Genomic DNA, 17862 nt, shown 5'->3' with positions numbered 1-17862 from the left:
GTTTGGAATGACTCCTTAGAAGCGGTGTTTTGCTTAGGAGAGGAAGTAATATTTTTAAGCGGTTTTTAAAATATTATTTGCTATCGAGACATCCATCATCAAGCCCAGTGAAGTCATCTAGTCACATAAATGGGGAATTGGGCAAACTTCGTACAGTATACAGATGTGTTTGGAATGTTATTTAATCAACTTTAATCAAGCAGAAGGAGAGGAAATAAATCACGGAATGAACAGGAATGAATATATTAACTCTGTGAGGGCTTTATTAACAATTTTGCTCACAAATGAAAAAATATAATTAAAATGTCGTTGTAATTTTTTTTTACATTAAAACAGTGATTACGCTTCAAAAGTACTTCATTGGCTGTAAAGTGTTTTGGGATGTTGAGGTCGTGAAAAGTGCTACATAAATGCAACTTCTTTCTTTTCTTGCATTCTATGTAACTTATATAATGAATATTATAGCACTACATAGACAGCCATTGTTGTGAATGTTATTGAAATAGTGTTTTCTGCAAGCTGCAGAAGTCATCAGAAGCTGCTGTGAGCTCCACTCACTGAATATTAGTACAGTTCTACACAACTATTGTTTTGCTTAATAAAAAGTATGACCTTTGTTCCTGCTGAAACTCAAAGCAGTAATCCAGGATTGGGGCTTCCCATGACGGAAATTGTGTCAAACTTAATGGTTTAAAAAAAAAACAGCAGCGCTGCAAAAGACGGCAGCAGCCCTTTCACATCTACTGATGTCTGACAATCTGTCCCAAGAGCCCTTGTCCTGGCTCATCACGAGTTAAACACCAGAAGAACCAAGCAAACGTACACAAAATAACCAAGCAGTATTGTCGAGATCAGTTCAGCTCTGAAACTGCATTATCCGCCCCATTGTGTTATAGAGTGGTAGGAAGTAAGTTAACACATACTTCTTGCATGATCAGCTTGCCATCAAGGGGAGGCAGAATCTGGGCACTTCTCAAGGATGAAAGATAAACAAGTAAGACAGCAGGTTAACCACATCTCCTGCTGGTTGTCCTAACAGTAACACACAGGTGGAAGTGTCAGCTGTGGCTCAGTTGGTAGACTCTGGTCTCTGAATCAGAAGGTGGTGGGTTCAAGTCTCACTCCAGAGACTTGAGCACAAAAATCTAGGCCGACACTCCAGTGCACTGCTGAGGGAGTACTGCATTGTCAGAGGTGCCGTCTTTCGGATGACACGTTAAACCGTGGCCCCATCTGCTCTCTCAGGTGGACGTAAAAGATACCTTGGAACTATTTCGAAGATGAGCAGGGGAGTTATCCCCGGTGTACTAGCCAATATTTATTCCTCAATCAACATAACAAAAACAGTTTAGCTGGTCATTATCACATTGCTGTTTGTGGGACCTTGCTGTGTGCAAATTGTCTGCCATGTTTCTTACATTACAACAGCGACTACGCTTTAAGAGTACTTCATTGGCTGTAAAGTGCTTTGGGACGACCTGAGGTCATGAAAGGCGATATATAAATGCAAACTTGTCACCAAGCTGCTATCACAATCAAGGAATGCTCCATGGAACAGGGAGATCAAAAACATGGAAAATGTAATGAACCTCCTGCCCAGCAAGATCCTGGTTGAAGAGAGAGGGATTATATAGTGGAACTATAGGGACATCCTGTATCAAAAGGTTTAATTTAGAGAAATCCTCCATATTACAAAAGTCCCATCCATTATTATTCTCATCATCATCATCGGAATCGAGGAAGACTTGCTTCCACTTTCAAAATGAGTCCTTAGGTGACTGAACAGTCCAATACAAGAACCGCAGTCCCTGTCACAGGTGGGACAGATAGTCATTGAGGAAAAGGGTGGGTGGGACAGATTTGCCGCACGCTCTTTCCGCTGCCTGCGCTTGTTATTATTATTCTACATCATATTGGATAACACGAGGGCAAAGACAATGCCATTGGCTCTTAAAATAGTTAAGTTTGCAAATTACTCCTCTCTGATATTATTGAATGAATGTTTAACAAATTTATATCAACTTTCTTTGTCTGCTAATTTAATTGAGGCAATAATCTATTTAAAATAAACAGTAGATAGAGGAATTTGAAACAAATGTTTTCAACATTTATACGCTAACACTGCATAGTGTGATTCCCAGGTATATTAAAGTATTTTTGGATCTCCCCATACTATATATAAGTGCTCACATAGACAGCACTCTATCTTGAATCACCAGAGACTGAAATGGCACATTTTCCAGGCTTCTGCCATTATCATTCTGAAGCCACAAAGAGGTCTGAAAAATCACTCTGGGCTGATGCTCCAATTTTCCCTGCCACACTGTGAGAAGTCACCTGACTTCTGCTTTCCAGCTCCCTACAAACGTTTAAGTGAGAATGGTACCATAGTTTGTGGAGGATTGCAGGTACATACCTGTCCTACCACTATATGATGCGGTGTTCTGGATCCAATGTGTTGTGTCTTGGTGGTGCTCCCAGACATATATTAAAGATCAAAATCTGCTAGGAAATAAAGCAGGCCATTTCGTGCCAGAAAGAGAATACCATTGCTCTGATCAGTGTCACCAAAATGTTAGTCTATCTTTCTCTTTCAGGTGCTAACTATCCTGATATGCATAGCATGTGCATGTTTCCTTTTATTTCAGATTTCTTTAACAGTCTGTTAAATGCACTATTATATGTGATACTGGGTGGCTATCAATGAATTTTAGCCAGTAACGTAATTACAGGGTCAGATAACTAAATATAAATGATTCTCTTTATTCTCCCGGTTTATGATCACATCTAAAACCCACTCGACACTCTTATAATCCAGTGACAGCCATCAGCATCCTTAGTATAATATCCCTCTCTGTTGCACTAAATGCAAACATTAAATGATGAACTAGAATAAAAACCCAGTGCTTCTCAGTTATCTTTAATCACTTACTGTGCAGCCCTTGCAGCACTGTTTTTTATTTAATTTTGCAACTCAAGAGTTGCAAAGCTCCCATGCTTTATAATGACATATAAGATAAGAAAAAGATATGGTTCAGAAACAAATCACTTTATCAGCAGTATCTGCCGGACAAACATAGAACATTGAACCTAAGCGTTATCATCAAAACGCTTTGGTTTGCAACTAAACAGTTTAAAATAGACCAGCCATGAGATACCAAGCGACAAGTTCTGAAACACATCTGCAATCATTTTCATTCTCCTAATAATGTGACAGAAATATTACATCCCAGTAAAAGAGAATGTACTGTGTGCTGTTTTCTCAGTCAAAGACTGTTGTCAGCTGATGCAATTAGAATGCAGCTCTGATACTATAACCCTATTTTTTTTTTTGATTTCCTGTAAAACTCAACATGAAGACTTGGAGACTGCAATGGTGGTGATTAGAGGAAGTAAGGAAACAATTGGTGCTGACAACAAAAGATGTGAAATCGATCAGAAAACTCAAAGCTTGGGTTTTAGGCAATATGTCCAGCTTTGGAGTGGGCTGTCTTTGAAGATTAGAAAAATGTAAATTGGACACCAGCAACAAACACAACTTCAGATGACCCCTGAGCCATTCTATCCTGTCCTATCTCTAACCTGTATCAAATCTATTTTTGACTTAACAAAAGATGGCAACCCTATTCGAACTCACTGAAGAAAAAAAGGTAAATAATACATCTCGTCTAAAGAATAAATGCTGTGCATGTGAAGTTCAAGTGCATTTCAGGGTTATCTGAACATCATCTGAAGAAAGGAGATCAAAATGAAGGAAATGCTGACAGAATGCTATGAGCAACTCCTTTATGGAACACCTCCCTCAAACTCATGCATTACAGGTTTAAAAAAAAACAGACTGGATATTTTCCGCCACACAATTCAATGCACAATTTGTCCGCATGGATCTGCACCTCACCTATCAAACATCCATGACGTAGTACCTGTGTAAGGTACTTGCTGTTGTGGTTGTTGGAGGTCAATCATCTCAGCACAAGGACATCGCTGCAGAAGTTCCTCAGGGCAGTGTCCTAGGCCCAACCATCTTCAGCTACTTCATCAATAACCATCCCTCTATCATAAGGTCTGAAGTGAGGATGTTTGCTGATGATTGCAGTGTTCAGTGCCATTCGCAGCTCCTCAGAAAATGAAGCAGTCCATGCCCAAATGCAGTAAGACCTGGATGACATTCAGGCTTGGACTGGTAAGTGACAAGTAACATTTGCACTGCACAAGTGCCAGGCACTGACTGTCTCCAACAAGCGAGAGACTAGCCACCACCCCATGACATTCAATGGCATTACCATCGCCGAATTCCCCACCATCAACATCCTGGAGGGTGGGGTGTCACCATTAACTAGAAACTTAACTGGACCAGCCACATAAATACTGCGGCGACAAGAGCAGGTCAGAGGCTGGGTATTTTGGGGCAAGTGACTCATCTCCTGACTCCCCAAAGCCTTTCCACAATCTACAAGGCACAAGTCAGGAGTGTGCTGGAATATGTTCCACTTGCCTGGATAAATGCAGCTCCAACAACACTCAAGAAGCTTGACACCATCCAGGATGAAGCAGCCCTCTTGATTGGCACCCCATCCACCACTTTAAACATTCACTCCCTGCACCACCGGCGCACCGTGGCTACAGTGTGTACCATCTATAAGATGCACTGCAGCAACTCCCCAAGACTTCTTCGGCAGCACCTCCCAAACCGGTGACTTCTACCACCTAGAAGGACAAGGGCAGCAGGCACATAGGAACACCATCACCTACAAGTTCCCCTCCAAGCCACACACCATCCTGACTTAGAAATATATCGTCCTTCCTTCACCATCGTTGCGTCAAAACCCTGGAACTTCCTTCCTAACAGCACTGTGGGAGTACCTTCACCACAAGGACTGCAGCGGTTCAAGACGACGGCTTACCAACACTTTCTCAAGGGTATTTAGGGATAGGCAATAAATGCTGACCTTGCTCGCGACACCCATATCCCAGGACCAAATTTTTAAAAAGTGCATTCTCAGTTCTTTTTCTGTTCCTGCAATGTCCCCATGTTGAATCACTTTGCTGTTGAATTTACCTGCAAGTCTGTAAACATTTCAAAAAACCCATGTCTAAACTGTGTGTACTACAGATTTTGTTTAAATATTAATATATTTTATAGAAAAAGTGACTAGTACCTATATTAAGATAGAAACCCAAAAACTAAAACGGATACAGATGTTCTAATTTTCTTCAAATTAATCTATTGGCTGACAATCCCGAAGCAGCTAAAGGCATCCTCCATATTACGCTAAAAGCACATTAGTATTCTCAAGTTTCCCCAGGAGTTGCTCTGTTTTTTTTGGAGCAACTAGATTTTTTTGGAGTAACTTAAAAATTGCAGTTCTCCCCATTTAATTTGCTCCAGTGTGAGTTAGTTAGTTTTTTTTTAGTTTAGTTTTTTTTTCAAAAGGGGACGTTACCAGCCACTTATGCCTGTTTTGGCCATTTAAGCAAATTTAGCCAGCTAAAAGTTACTCCAAACTAACTTAGGCCAGGGTATGAGGCCACTTGTGTCTACTCAGAAAAACCTTGCGTAGAGTTAAGAGATCAGCGCAGGTAGCCTCCAGACAGTGTTATGATAGGAATGCTAGTTTTTTTTTCAATCTCAAGCAGCGAGACTGGCCAGGGTGTAGGTGCTATCAGCCTGATTAAACTGAGCATATTTTTAGTTCGGATAGCTAGATATTAAAGTACTGGAAAATCTTTAAAGATTCTTGTTCCCCCATTCACCGCCCTCCCCGCCGGATCAAAACTCTTCCCCTCCACCCGCCCTCCCCCCACCGATCAAAACTCATCCCCCCACCAACCTGTCTCTTGTAGCCGTCAGCGCGGGAAGGCAACGGCCGGCCTGTGCGGCAGGCCACTCGGCCCGGGATAGGGGTGGCGAGCTTCTGCCCCTCCCACACAGATTCTCAGATTCTAGGGGCTAGGAGCTACTGCACATGTGCGTACACTCTAGCATGCATGTGCAGAGGTCCCGGCACTGTTTTCAGTGCTGGGACCTGGCTCCGCCCCCGAATCCTGTTGCCACGCTATGCCACCATGGAGGAGAGGCTGGGGAGCAGCCAAACTCGGCCCAAAGATTTTTGGCGCTCTTGGGAGTTCTACAAAAGCGGCGCACCTCTGGTGAGTGCGCCGTAAATCTGTACTGGCCAAATTTGGGTCCATAGTGACGAACATATTTAATTGTGCTGTTAATTCATAAACACAGAGATAGATTTCTACACATGGTGCGGGGGTAATATATACATCTAAATGTGGCCCTGTTAAATGATAGGGCAAAGCATGGGCTAGCTTTTCACAAGATAAACTATATATGTTAGTGCAAATACAACATAAAAATAGGGAGATTGTAAGAACACTATTTATTTTCTCCCTAAAGATGCATTCTTCTGCAACAATGCACATGGGAGGCACTATTATGAATTTTGTCTACAACATGAAAATACATTAGCAATGTACATTTTAATTCAGTGAAATAAAGGTTGTGCTTCTAAAATAGAGCTGCACAGCAGTGTCAGAGAACATGATTACCGTGGCATCAGATCTCAAGTAAGCCAGAAGCGTTCCCACGTTCTATAAAAAGAGGTCAGTGAGCCACATCAGTCAGTCCAGTTCACCCTCCCAGCAGGACTCTAGTACTGGGCACCAGCTGAGAAAGCTAGTTAGCTACTTATATTTGTTGAGCTTTTCTGCAGCAGGGTATCACTGAAAATACACAGTGTAATTTGCATAGTAGTTAATATGCTGTAAAATGGTCAATACGCTGGACTCACTTCTGAAGTAACAGCCAACTCAGCTCCAGCTAAATAGATATAATCTAATTTTAAACTCTCCCTAACACAATTTTATTCAGTGCTGATGGACCTTTCAGGGGGTAGAGTGACTCTCCCTGCTAGGTAGCCTCCGCTGATTCAAATTCTCGGATGTCTTCCCACGTTGCATTCCAAGCACCTTATTTACATTTTTTAGTCATAGTAACTGAAGCGAGAATGGGGGGCATCAGATTGGCCTCTCGCCACCCCAACCCGAAACTATGGATTAGCTCAGGTTTTATTCCTTCTTGAATGGCTACTGCCAAGACATGAGATTGTGGCGCAATCCGAGAAAACAGAATGAGCACAGGATTTATGCTCTATGCAAGGAATGGAGGAATGGTCTTGGAAGCAGGAAAATTAAGGAACTCTCCTGTATCTTGCTAAGGATCCATAAAGCAACCATTTGAGCATAGCATCTGAGGAAATCAGCTGAGGAATACCCTCCGGGTTCATGAAAGAATGCAAGAATTTTTAGCAATACAAAAAGGGCCAGGAGGCAAATCCTGTTATGCCAAACCCTTACACAGTACCATTGCAGACTGAACTATATGATTCATTTTTATTTGCCAAACCCAGTCTTTATTTGGGTCCATACAGCAAATATATATATTTTAATTTCCAACATAATAAGACAAATTTTGTTTGCACAGCTGCAGTTGGTCATACATGGATTACAAATGACTAGGCAATTTTCAAACAATTTTGCTGTGTTTTTAACAGAAGCAATTTCCAGCTGTACCAGATTTACATACAAGGTCAAAGGAAGATGGGTATTAATTTAAAAATAGCTCTTGTTCAATAGTTGGGCCAAACATTTAGGAACATAGGAACAGGAGTAGGCCATTGAGTCCCTCGAGCCGATTACGCCATTCAATGAGATCATGGCTGATCTGCGACCTAACTCAATATACCCGCCTTTGGCCCATATCCATCAATACCTTTGGTTAACAAAACATTAGCAACCTCAGAATTAAAATTAACAGTTAATCTAGCAGCAATTGTCATTTGCGGAAAAAGGTTCCAAACGTCTACCACCCTTTGCTGGAGAAATTGGCCTGGTTTGCGCCTCCTGTTAGCGCCTGTGGGGGGGCCGTAATGGGGCACTAAGGGATTACCGACAGGGCATGGCGAAATCACCCACCGACTTTCCTGGTGGTTTTGCACAGGCGCTAACACTTACCATCTTGCTTTCTTACTCCCCGTAGATTGTGATCGTTACTGCCCCGGATGTCAAATTTGCTTCTGCCCGCTGCAGCATTGCTAGGCGTCAACAAAGGCAGCTGCAGGAGGCATTGTCACCTTAGCTGGCTGCTTGGGGACCGCTAATTAAAGGCAGTGGTGGTCAGGTAGGGCAAAATTTATTTATGTCCCCATTCTGGTGCCTCCTGATGTCTTTTGCTCCCGCGATTGCTCAGCCTTGCACTCTCGTGCTTGGGGCTGCTATACGCGTATCGCAGGTGCCGACCCCATCAGACACAGCCTGTGGATTCCTTCAACGCAGCATCGGCCCTGCCCTTGAAGGGAGGGAAGGAAACTATAAAGGTGGCAGCACAGCCCCAAACATTGCTTAGTGCTCTGCCGATACCGCCCCTCTCGCTCCCTCTCGCACTCTAAGGGAAGGGGTAGCGCTTGATTTAGTGTTCCACATCACTCGAAGTGCAAAAGCGAGAGTTCACGGCAGAATCAAATCTTTACCGCCCGCCGATACTCTTGCGCTCCCTGAAAGGTTATCGCCCCAAACAGGGCACGATGCAATTTCTAGCCCTTTGGCCGGAATCTTACCAGTCCTACAAGTGTGGGTTTGGAGGCGGGCCCACTGTCAAAATGGCAGTGATTGACAGCGGGGCGGGATCTCGCTCTGAAACCGCCTCATTGGCAGTTTCCAAAGTGCCGGATCTGGCTGCGGTTCATGGATCCGACACCAAGCGGTGGGCCAGCCAATTAACATCATTAGAAGGGACTTTAAAGGTATTTAAAAATAATTTTACCAGGTGCTTACCATTTTGCCAACTTTTTCTGGAGCTTCTTATCACTCGGGCTTCACATCAGGTAAGTGTGTCAGGTTCTCAATGACTCTCCATTGCTTTGACTAGTTGACAGCTGCAGAAGTGATATAAACACGACCATTTCACAGCTATTCAAACTGTAATCTCAGAAGTTAAAGCCTTCGGGATTTGGAAGCCATGTTTGAGCTGTACGCAGTTTGGAAGTGTTTTCAGTGAACTCTCTATCTATTGTCACTTCCTTGGAGCAACCTCTCTCACCATTGACAGATCGCTTCTGTCATCTCAACTTCAGCTGCCATCTATTCCATCAGCATCGGGGCCCTTGAAAAAATCTCACCTTGGTCCTCAGAATCCCACCATGATCAGCCCCAACACCAACATCACTAAACACACCAGCATCACCATCAACAACACCATTATCATCATAGGCAGTCCCTCGGAATCGAGGAAGACTTGCTTCCACTCTTAAAATGAGTCCTTAGGTGGTTGAACAGTCCAATACGAGAGCCACAATCCCTGTCACAGGTGGGACAGATAGTCGCTGAGGGAAAGGGTGGGTGGGACAGGTTTGACGCACGCTCTTTCTGCTGCCTGCGCTTGATTTCTGCATGCTCTCGGCGATGTGACTCAAGTTGCTCAGCGCCCTCCCAAATGCACTTCCTCCACTTAGGGCGATCTTTGGCCGGAGACTCCCAGGTGTCAGTGGGGATGTTGCACTTTTTCAGGGAGGCTTTGAGGGTGTCCCTGTTACGTTTCCTCTGCCCACCTTTGGCTCGTTTGCCATGAAGGAGTTCCAAGTAGAGTGCTTGTTTTGGGAGTCTCGTGTCTGGCATGCGAACAATGTGGCCTGCCCAGTGGAGCTGATCAAGTGTGGTCCAGTGCTTCAATGCTGGGGATGTTGGCCTGGTCGAGGACGCTAACGTTGGTGCATCTGTCCTCCCAGGGAATTTGTAGGATCTGGCGGAGGCTGGCAACAACACCAACCTTCTCCACAATCACCTGATGTTGCACATGACACAGGGCATCAGCACCTGACCACATTGCTGCCCGGGAGGCCAGGGTTGGCCCCACCATGGTCACATTTACTTCACTTGACACTGTACACCCTGACTGCCACATGATGTGCCAGGTTGCTACCACCCCACACCAGCACCATAAAGCACCCCGGCAATGCCAAGGCATTCCTTTCATACTCATCACCATTGCGGGGGGTACCGTTATGTCTCACCATTCACTACAACTCACTAAGCCATTTCCAAAGGTTCACACAAATCTGTCCAAGAAGGCAAAGTATTCAAAATAAAGATTTCAATGTTTGACAACACATTAGCAGAAACTCTACATTGGCTAAAAGACCCAAGTGCCTACTCTTATTGTGTTGTTAGTTGGTATGATTGGACAAGGATGAGGGTGAGTGTGAGGGGTGGCTAGTGAGATGGGGATGTGATAATAGATAGAGAGAGAGGGATGGGTGGAGGTGCAAGGTAGGTCGGTGTGAGTAAGAATATGTAGGAATAGGGTAGGGAATAGTGATGGGGATGTGATGATTGGCACAGCAGGATAGGGTTGAGTGTGGCTTTGCAGTAACATTTCATGATCTACTGAGATCATTGGTTTGTGCCACTGCAGCCAGGTCCTCCTGACCACATCCCTGCTTGTGCCATACTGTGCAATGTGCAATCAGGCTGCGTTCGTGTCCTGGGGAGGTCTCTTCTGCCCATTGGAAGGGAAGAGATCCTCACAGCATGCCGTGACTCCCTCCGTAAGCATCTGGAGGGAGTCATGGGAGAGCCTGGGTGCAGCCGTGCACCTTTGTGCAGTGCTGGTCAGTGTTGGTCTGCACTTCAATGCTGCAGAACACTGACAGCACAACTGTTAAAATCAATGTTGCCATGGCCCCTTTAAGGAAACTTGTTGATGACCTGATGTCATCCAATCCGCTTCCTTCAATTGCCGGGAACCTCAACAAGCCCCATTAACGGACGATTCTTCACAGTGCGGGCTGGAGCCAGGAGCGGCTTTGTCACCCGCCACCGACCCCGGCCGCCCTAGACTCACCAGGCGAGATCACGGTCTAAGTGTGCAGGAGTGTTTCCTAATTTCACTCCTGAAAGGTCGTGCTCTAATTTTTAGATAATGCCCCCTAGTCCTACAATCCCCAAGCAGCGGAAATAGTTTATTTCTATCTACCCTATCTGTCCCCCTTAATCACTAACAAGGATGTCGGGCAGGCCATGGGTGGCGATCATTGTCCGAAGGCTCTTTATTGTGGCGGTAGATGTGCTGGACGACATGATAACACATTCAATCCATTTAGAATAAGCATCAATTACAACCAGGAACATTTTTCCCAGAAAGGGACCTGCGTAGTCTACATGGTGCGGGACCAGGGTTTGGAGGGCCAGGACCACAGGCTCAGGGGGACTTCCCTGGGTGCATTGCTGAGTTGTGCGCACGTGTTGCACCGGCGTACACACGACTAAGTCTGCGTCGATGCCGGGCCACCACACATACGATCTCACAATGGCTTTCATCATTACGATGCCGGGGTGTGTGCTATGGAGATCCTTGACAAATAAATCTCTGCCCTTCTTGGGCAGGACTATGTGATTTCCCCACAAAATGCAGTTGGCCTGGACGGATAGCTCGTCCTTGCATTGGTGAAACGGCTTAATATCGCCATGCCTCTCTCCATACGTGGTTGCCCAGTTTCCACTTAATATACAGTTTTTCACCTGGGACAGCAGTGAGTCTTGCCTGGTCCAGATTCTTATCTGGCGTTCTGTGACGGGTGACCCTTCGCCCTCAAAGGCTTCCATGGCCATGACCAGTTCCGCGGGCTGCTCCACTTCACCCTCGGTGGTGTCGAGCGGGAGCCGGCTGAGCACATCTGCGCAGTTATCGGTGCCTAGTCTGTGGCGGATCGTGTAGTCGTAAACAGACAGCGTTAATACCCACCTCTGAATGTGAGCTGAGGCATTGGTATTACTGCCTTTGCTCTCAGAGAATAACGACGTGAGCGGCTTGTGGTCGGTTTCTAGTTCGAACCACCAGCCAAATAGGTAATGATGCATCTTTTTTACCGCGTACACACAAGCTAGGGCCTCCTTTTCGACCATGCTGTACCCCCTTTCAGCCTTGGAAAGGCTGCAGGACACATACACTACAGGTTGGAGCTTACACGACACATTCGCTTGCTGAAGCACACACCCAATCACGTAGGATGACTCATCGCCGCTAAAGCAAGATGCCTACAGGGATCATACAGCGCCAGTAGCTTGTTTGAGCACAATAAGTTTCTGGCCTTCTCGAAGGCAGTTTCTTGATTTTTACCCCAGACCCAGTCATCACCCTTATGGAGCAGTACATGTAATGGTTCAAGCAAAGTGCTCAGCCCAGGCAGAAAGTTACCAAAGTAGTTCAGTAGTCCTAGGAACGATCGCAGCTCCGTCGTGTTGCGTGGTCTCGGGGCCTTTTGGATCGCCTCCGTCTTGGAGTCTGAGGGTCTGATGCCATCTATTGCGATTTGCCTTCCCAGGAATTCCACCTTTGGTGCCAAGAAGACAAGTTTGTTTCGTTTCAATCTTAGACCTACTCGATTTAGTCGGCGTAGCACCTCTTCCAGGTTATGGAGGTGCCGTGTCCGGAGATCAAGATGTCATCTTGGAAGATGACCGTTCCCAGGACAGATTTCAGCAGGCTCTCCATGTTTCATTGGAAGATCGCAGCCGCTGAAAGGATCCCGAAGTGGCACCGGTTGTATACGAACAGTCCCTTGTGTGTGTTTATGCACATCAGCTTCTTGGATGATTCCGCCAGCTCCTGGGTCATGTACGCCGAGGTGAGGTCCAATTCGAAAACAGCTTTCCGCCCGACAGGGTCGTGAACAAATCCTTCGCCTTCGGAGCGGGTACTGGTCCTGTAACGATACTCGGTTTATGGTTACTTTATAATCCCCACAGATTCTAATTGTCCCATCATTTTTAAGAACGGGGACAATGGGACTGGCCCAGTCATTAAATTCCACTGGCGATATGATGCCTTCGCACTGAAGCCGATCTAGCTCGACTTCTACTTTCTCCCGCATCATGTAAGGGACCGCTCTGGCCTTGTGTTGAATGGATCTTGCGTCTGGGCTGAGGTGAATTGTCACCTTGGCCCCTGAGAAGCTGCCGATGCCAGGCTGAAACAGTGACAGAAACTTGTCTAAGACCTGCGCATACATGGCTTTCTCCATCGACGATAATGCTTTTACATCGCCCCATTTCCAGTTAAAATTCCATAGCCAGCTTCTGCCAAGCAGTGTGGGCCCGTTACCGGGAACAATCCATAGTGGCAATTTATGTACAGAACCATCATACAGCACCTGAATCATTGCACTTCCGAGGACCGGGATAATCTCTCTGGTGTAGGTGCGCAGCTTCGCATTGTTCGGGCTCAGCTTGGGCCTGTGTGCCTTGTTTGCCCTTAGCTTCTGGAAGGCCTTCTGGCTCATGATCGATTGGTTCGCACCCATGTCCAGTTCCATCGGTACCGGTATGCCGTTCAGTTTAACGTTCATTATAATCGGCGGACTCTAGTTGGTAAGGTGTGCACTTCATGCACGTGCACCCCATGTACCTCTTCCTCCTCGGTCATCTCTGCGCGATCCTCAGGATCTACGCTTGACCTCCCATCCTCTGCTACGTATCGAGTTGTAACACGTTTACACATTCGTTGGAGGTGCCCCATCATTGAGCAACCCTTGCAGACATATTGTTTGAACCTGCACTGGTTTGCGCAATGAGCCCCTCCACAGCGCCAACTGCTTGCTGATGGACTTGCATTCACAGGTACTGATCTCTTCGCATTAGTCGATTGTTGTGGTAAGTGAGTCATCTCAGGTCGAGCAGAGGTCGCATTAGCCCAGCTGGGGGCACGTCTCCTGTCTGCTGACGAATTTAGCTTATTCACAGTGTTTGGCCCTGGGTGATTCCGAAGTTGTGAGTAAACATAGAAACATAGAAAATAGGTGCAGGAGTAGGCCATTCGGCCCTTCGAGCCTGCACCACCATTCAATAAGATCATGGCTGATTATTCACCTCAGTACCCCTTTCTTGCTTTCTCTCCATACCCCTTGATCCCTTTAGCCGTAAGGGCCATATCCAATTCCCTCTTGAATATATCTAACGATCTGGCATCAACAACTCTCTGCGGTAGGGAATTCCACAGGTTAACAACTCTCTGAGTGAAGAAGTTTCCCCTCATCTCGATCCTAAATGGCTTACCCCTTATCCTTAGACTGTGACCCCTGGTATTGGACTTCCCCAACATCGGGAACATTCTTCTTGCATCGAACTTGTCCAGTCCCGTCAGAATTTTATATGTTTCTATGAGATCCCCTCTCATCCTTCTAAACTCCAGTGAATACAGGCCCAGTCGATCCAGTCACTCCTCATATGTCAGTCCTGCCATCCCGGGAATCAGTCTGGTGAACCTTCGCTGCACTCCCTCAATAGCAAGAACATCCTTCCTCAGATTAGGAGACCAATACTGAACACAATATACCAGGTGAGGCCTCACCAAGGTCCTGTACAACTGCAGTAAGACCTCCTGCTCCTATTCTCAAATCCTCTCGCTATGAAGGCCAACATGCCATTTGCCTTCTTCACCGCCTGCTGTACCTGCATGCCAACTTTCAATGACTGATGTACCATGACACCCAGGTCTCGTTGCACCTCCCCATTTCCTAATCTGCCATCATTCAGATAATATTCTGCCTTCGTGTTTTTGCCACCAAAGTGGATAACCGCACATTTATTCACATTATATTGTAACTGCCATGCATTTGCCCATTCAACTAACCTGTCCAAGTCACCCTGCAGCCTCTTAGCATCCTCTTCACAGCTCACACTGCCACCCAGCTTAGTGTCATCTGCAAACTTGGAAATATTACTCTCAACTCCTTCATCTAAATCATTAATGTATATTGTAAATAGCTGGGGTCCCAGCACTGAGCCCTGCGGCACTCCACTAGTCACTGCCTGCCATTCTGAAAAGGACCTATTTATCCCGACTCTCTGCTTCCTGTCTGCCAACCCGTTCTCTATTCACGTCAGTACATTACCCCCAATACCATGTGCTTTAATTTTGCTCACCAATCTCTTGTGTGGGACCTTGTCGAAAGCCTTTTGAAAGTCCAAATACACCGCATCCACTGGTTCTCCCATGTCCACTCCACTAGTTACATCCTCAAAAAATTCCAGAAGAGTTGTCAAGCATGATTTCCCTTTCATAAATCCATGTTGACTTGGACCTTTCCTGTTGCTGTTCCAAATGTGCTGTTATTTCATTTTTAATAATTGATTCCAACATTTTCCCCACTACTGATGTCAGGCAAACCGGTCTATAATTCCCTGTTTTCTCGCTCCCTCCTTTTTTTAAAAGTGGTGTTACATTAGCTACCCTCCAGTCCATAAGAACTGATCCAGAGTCGATAGACTGTTGGAAAATGATCACCAATGCATCCACTATTTCGAGGGCCACTTCCTTAAGTACTCTGGGATACAGACTATCAGGCCCTGGAGATTTATTGGCCTTCGATCCCATCAATTTCCCTAACACAATTTCCTGACTAATAAGGATTTCCTTCAGTTCCTCCTTCTCGCTAGACCCTCGGTCCCCTAGTATTTCCGGAAGGTTATTTGTGTCTTCCTTCGTGAAGACAGAACCAAAGTATTTTTTCAATTGGTCTGCTATTTCTTTGTTCCCCATTATGAATTCACCTGAATCTGACTGCAAGGGACCTACATTTGTCTTCACTAATCTTTTTCTCTTCACATATCTATAGAAGCTTTTGCAGTCAGTTTTTATGTTCCCAGCAAGCTTCCTCTCATACTCTATTTCCCCCCTCCTAATTAAACCCTTTGTCCTCCTCTGCTGAATTCTAAATTTCTCCCAGTCCTCAGGTTTGCTGCTTTTTCTGGCCAATTTATATGCCTCTTCCTTGGATTTAACACTATCCCTAATTTCCCTTGTTAGCCATGGTTGAGCCACCTTCCCCGTTTTATTTTTACTCCAGACAGGGATGTACAATTGTTGAAGTTCATCCATGTAACCTTTAAATGTTTGCCATTGCCTATCCACCGTCAACCCTTGAAGTAGAGTAGAGTTGCTATACTCTCTGGCCATGTATGCCTTAACAATCAGGGTGGCTTTGGCTAAGTCCAAGTCTTCCTCCTCTAGCAATTTGCAGAAAATCCCTTCATGCCCGATTCCCAAAACAAATCAAGAACTGTCCTGAATTTGCATGGCCCAGCAAGACGCCTTCGCTCAGCGATGAACGCTGCCATGTCTTGGCCTACCCCGTGCCGGTGGGTGTAGAAACGGTACCTCGCCATGAGCGTACTGCGTTTCGGCTTCAGATGATTTCGAACAAGCTCGCACAGTTCTACGTAACTTTTCTCAGCGGGTTTCATCGGGACCAGTAGGTCCTTGATCAATGTGTTTGTCCGTGATCCGCAGACCGTGAAGAGGACGGCCCTGCGTTTGTTGGCATTCGCGTCTCCCTCTAAGACTTTCGCGACAAAGCATTGATCCAGCCAATCAATGAAGTCATCCCAGTCTTCCCCGACGCAATATCGCTCGATGTAGTCAACAGTGGCCATAGCTGCGTGTTAGTATCCCACTCTTGTCGCCAGTTGATACACATGCTTATCACTGTAATGTTCGCACATGGTCCATTGCTGGAGCTGATCACCTTGTGACCTTTAGGTTTAATGTTAACTCCAAAAGTGAAACCTGCAGGGGGAGCCTGCTTTATATAGGGAGGCAGCATGAGGTGCAGTAATGTGTGCCTCCCGGGATTTCCCCATCTGTTGGCTGCTACATGTAATTACTTGGTACAATGCATGGTACAGAACATGGCTGCAAATACATCACAAGATGAATGCAGATTCAAATTGATTTTTGAAGCTCGTCTCTCTTCTTCAGCGAGTTCAATAGTAACATTTGCTGAGGTTCCACGAGGCTGATGTAGAATTATTTCACTTATATCATTTTTGCAAAAACAGACCGGCCAGTCCTGAATAAAATTGTGTTAGGGTTTCAAATTAAATGAAATTTCTTTATCCATTCCCACACTTGTATTATGGTGGGAGATAAAGTTACTAATGATTCACCAATAAACATTCAAGGAATTTCATTTAATGCTTTGTTACCCACTGTGCTGCCACTCTTACTTTTAAAGATTTGGGGCTAATATACACATTCATTGTTTAGGCAGGAAAATGCAGGAGTGGATTACTCGCCTGTTATCGAACCCACCTGATTTTCATGTTGATTGACCACAGTTTGCAGCTGAGCCATGTGAATGTAAAATTTGTGGCTTTTAAAAAAAAAAGGACAATGACAAAAAATGCAAAAATGAACACAGCTGTGGATTATTTCCATTGTGGGTATAAACCGAGGAACATAAAGCACTTTTTGCATGGACCTAACACTGCTTAAAAGGAGCAAAAATTACACAAGCAGCACAGAATTTTTTTTTTGACGTAGCAGAAAATGAAGCCTGAATCTTGAGCCTAGAATTTTTCAGCACTTGTAAGTTTATCAACTTTGGTCTGTCTTATCTTTCAATTTCTCTGTAAAAGGTCAATTCCCTGCTTGTAAAGCAACAAATTTGATGAAAAGCGAAGTACAGAGTAAAAAAAACACAAGAACAATGTTGGTCATACAATGGCCAGAATGATAAAGTCTTCACTTCACTACATTCCTGAGCTCCCCAGTCTCAACTGCGCGTGTTAGTTTTTGCCTTGCACCCAGTCCTCCTATGCACAATTCCCAGGAACTTGTCCCAAGACCCTTGCTGATATTACTGGGCACTTGGTCACGACCAGGGAGGCCCACATTTACCTCTCACTGACGTACACTGCCTCCCGGTGCACCAATACTGAGATTTTAAAATTCTCCTCCATGGCATCGCCCCTCCCTCACTCTGAGACCTCGTCCAGCTCGACAACTACCCAATATCTTTG

At 45.3% G+C, this 17862-nt stretch overlaps 1 protein-coding gene across 3 annotated transcripts in view; it reads right to left on the bottom strand.

Annotated features, from left to right (window-relative positions):
• LOC139273052 (protein kinase C epsilon type) overlaps positions 1–17862 on the bottom strand; it is an 801226-nt gene that overhangs the window by 168832 nt on the left and 614532 nt on the right. The gene's annotated exons all lie outside the window — the stretch shown is intronic.

This window comes from Pristiophorus japonicus, chromosome 9, assembly GCF_044704955.1.
Source record: "Pristiophorus japonicus isolate sPriJap1 chromosome 9, sPriJap1.hap1, whole genome shotgun sequence".
In the NCBI taxonomy this organism is placed as follows: Eukaryota; Metazoa; Chordata; class Chondrichthyes; family Pristiophoridae; genus Pristiophorus; species Pristiophorus japonicus.
This window is presented reverse-complemented; position numbering and strand designations above follow the sequence as displayed.